Genomic DNA, 3,499 nt, shown 5'->3' on the forward strand with positions numbered 1-3,499 from the left:
TGACTTCTCTAAAAATAGTCAAAGGAAGGAAACTTATGATTTTGACTCTCAATCTCTATTTCCTTAAAGAGGTTATGCTACTTTTGATTTAAAATCTTAATCATATTTTAAATTAGATTTTGAAACTGAACTTTTTTCATCTCCCTGCATTTTATCTATCGCATAGGAATTTTTTGCAAGATTGTTGAATCTACATCATAATTTTCTTAATCAAGTAGTTCGTTGTGTCAATAGAATGAGTTTACTTTTATTTTTAAAATTTTTGAAAGGTAGTATATTAAAAAAAATGGCCAATGATGCCAAATAAAAAAAGTGGCCAATGATGTCAAATCAAAAGATGCGCAATAACGCCAAATTGAGAAAGATACACAAAGTGTATCAAAAGAAAAAGATGCGCAAAGTGCGCCAAAAACTTGACAAGAGGCATAAAATAAGCCCACAAAGAGTATGCTTACTCTTTCTATTTTATTCAAAGCTTAAGAAAACCCTTGATATTTTCGATACTTGATTTTTAAATCTTGATTCCTGATTCAATAATTCATGCATTAATCTTCTATTAGATATATTTTTTGAAAGGAGTTTTGAAAAATAATTGTTTATATCTCTAATTTATTTCATGATTTAGATATTGAATTAAAAAGTTTTTGAGCCTTTTAAAAAGAACTATAATTTGGATTATCAAATTATTAATTTCTAACCTTTCTGGGCTATGTGTTTTCAATATAATTCTACTAAGTTTTTGATTAAAACCAAAAGGTAACTTTCTCATTTTAAGAATATTTATTTTTCACTAAATCAGGGAACGTTTTTGTCTTTTATTCGTTTTGTTTTTTGTTTGTGCCTCCTCTCCTTTTGATAATGTCAAATGGGAAGAACGTACAGTTGAATTTGTATCCTTTTTTCTTTTCAAAAAATTTAAAACAATAAAATATTTTTATCTTCCCTATTTTTTAAAGTAATATTCTAGTGAGGGGGATATTAGAAGAAAATATTCCTTTTTTACAAATTCAAATTGAAATGTTTGCCATCATCAAAAAGGGGGAGATTGTTGCGGATCTATGGCTTATGATTTTGATGATAGCAAACATTCTTTTTCTCTACGACTGCCTTATCTACTGATATTTCAGGTTCACATGATCGGATTGCAATTTAGAAGCAGCTCAAGATTGGGTAGACTAGGTCTGAACTGACCCATTTTTCCTTTCTTGAGTCTATTGTATTTGGTGTGGCTCTTGATGCTTTGTAACTTGGAAGATTTCTAGCAGTTCCCTAAGAGTTTATGTTTTTGGTAATATCATCCAAGACGATATTTATATCGGCCTGGACGATCTGTTCAAATGTAGAAACCCTAATTAGGATATCCTCATTAAAGCAGCCGTCATTATGCAAAACACATCGTCCTGGATGATTTTGTATCGGCCAGGATGATAGGCTCAATTCAGAAAGAATCTGCCGCCAGATCTATTTAGAAATAACCTTTTTTTAGACATTGTCGAGGACTATAAAATATCATCCAAGATGATCCAGGTCAATTTTTCCAAAATTTCTTTGAAATTTAAGGAAAGTAATTATGACTTGATTTCACGATCAAATTGGCCTGGACGATCGCCAGATCGTCCTGGCCGATATGCTGGATGATTGGTCATCGGATAGTTATTTTTCAGGGCGGTGTCGAGGATGATATTTCATAATTTGTACTGATCGTCCAGGATGATATATTATCGTCCTGGATGATATGAATAAATTTCTTATGATCATCTCAAATTGTCCAGGCTGATTGGGCTTAAATTGTACTGATCGTACAGGACGATATGCCTATCGTCCTGGACGATAATGTCGGCAACTTGCATTAATGAACTCATTTTTAGAGATTCTATTTAAGCTATGATATGACACTTGGTAAGTGTCTTTGGCAGCCATTGTATCTTCGTTCTTTTGGGGGAAACTTGAAGAGAGAGCTTGAAAGGGAGTGAGGAAAGGGTGGAGTTTGAGAGAAGGAGAAGATCTTATGAGGGGAAGTAAAGGGAGTGTGGAGGGGGTTCCACACGGTTGCTCCGCAAGCTCGCACTAATACCGTAGGATTCAAGGCTTACTCGAGGAAGTTCACCAAAGAAAAGATCTCTTTGGTGTCAAAGAACCAGCGATTCCGCCGCACCGGGAAGGTGGAAGTGATTTTGTAAGGGCTTCTCCGCCTAGCTGTGGGGCTTACAAGAGTCACGTTGTAGTGCAATACTTGGAGGGTGCTCCAAGGAGTGGACGTAGGTCAAGGTTTGACGAACCACTATAAATCCGGGTATTCTTTCTTTATTACTTCCGCATTTGGTTTTTTTGTGGTGATATTGGTTTTGGTTTATGTTTTGATTTAAAGATCTTTCTTTTCCAATTCACCTCTCTATTTTAATTAGCTTGAGTCAGTCATAAGGGCTTAACATCCCTAACGAACTTTCATATCATGCAATAAAATTGAATAATAATATATAATATATAAGTTAAAAATGCCTAATTTATTACTAATTTAGTATTTTATTGAGCTCCTAATAATTATTTATTAAACAACAAACGAATATGTTCAAAAACATAATGAATAAATAAAAAATATTCATATTTATTCTATTATATGCCAAGTTTTATAATTTTATTCAAATTTATTCAATTATTAAATAAATAAATTTAAATGAGTGTCAAATTTATCATCAAATATGCTAATTTCTTTAAAGTTTCCTTGTAAGTTAAATTAGTATGTTGGTTATAATATATATTAAAATAATATATATATATATTATATATATATATATATTATATATAATATATATATATATATATATATATATATATATATATATATATATATATATATATATATATTCAATATAAATTCCAAAAAAAAAAATCAATAACTAAAATTTCATTTGGGATAACTTTCTTAATGCTTTCTAAAGTAGCATTCAGTACACAAATTTATAGTTCAAGAAATTTTTACACTAAAAGTTGTAAACATCAAAAAAGTTGTTCCAAACGAAGCCTAAATATATATAATGTAGATTATTTCAAATGTGAAGCATGATCTAAACAAATTTATTATAGGTTTCCTAATTGATGGTGACATGTTTTTGGATAGAGTTTTTTAGTTGTTTATGTTTACTAAAAGCATATTTTGTATTATTATATTCCCAGAGTCTTTATATTTATGAAGAATGATGTAAACATCAGAATTTTTTGTGAAAAATCTGTAAACAAAAAAATTGTAATACCTAACACAGATGAAATGATCTATTATATAAATATTTTACAAGAATTTATTCTTCCCCTTAAATGAAAATGATGAGATTATAAATTATTTATCAAACATATTAATTTACGTTCAACCATACTATTAATGAGCGCGTGGTTCAAGGTTTCCTTTTAAGTTAAAATATATATTTTGGTTATAAAATTTTGTATAGAGACTCAATATAAATTCAGCACATCTAAAATAAACATATTGCATATTAGTTCAAAG

Source organism: Dendrobium catenatum, unplaced genomic scaffold (assembly GCF_001605985.2).
Source record: "Dendrobium catenatum unplaced genomic scaffold, ASM160598v2 original_scaffold_75961, whole genome shotgun sequence".
Lineage (NCBI taxonomy): Eukaryota > Viridiplantae > Streptophyta > Magnoliopsida > Asparagales > Orchidaceae > Dendrobium > Dendrobium catenatum.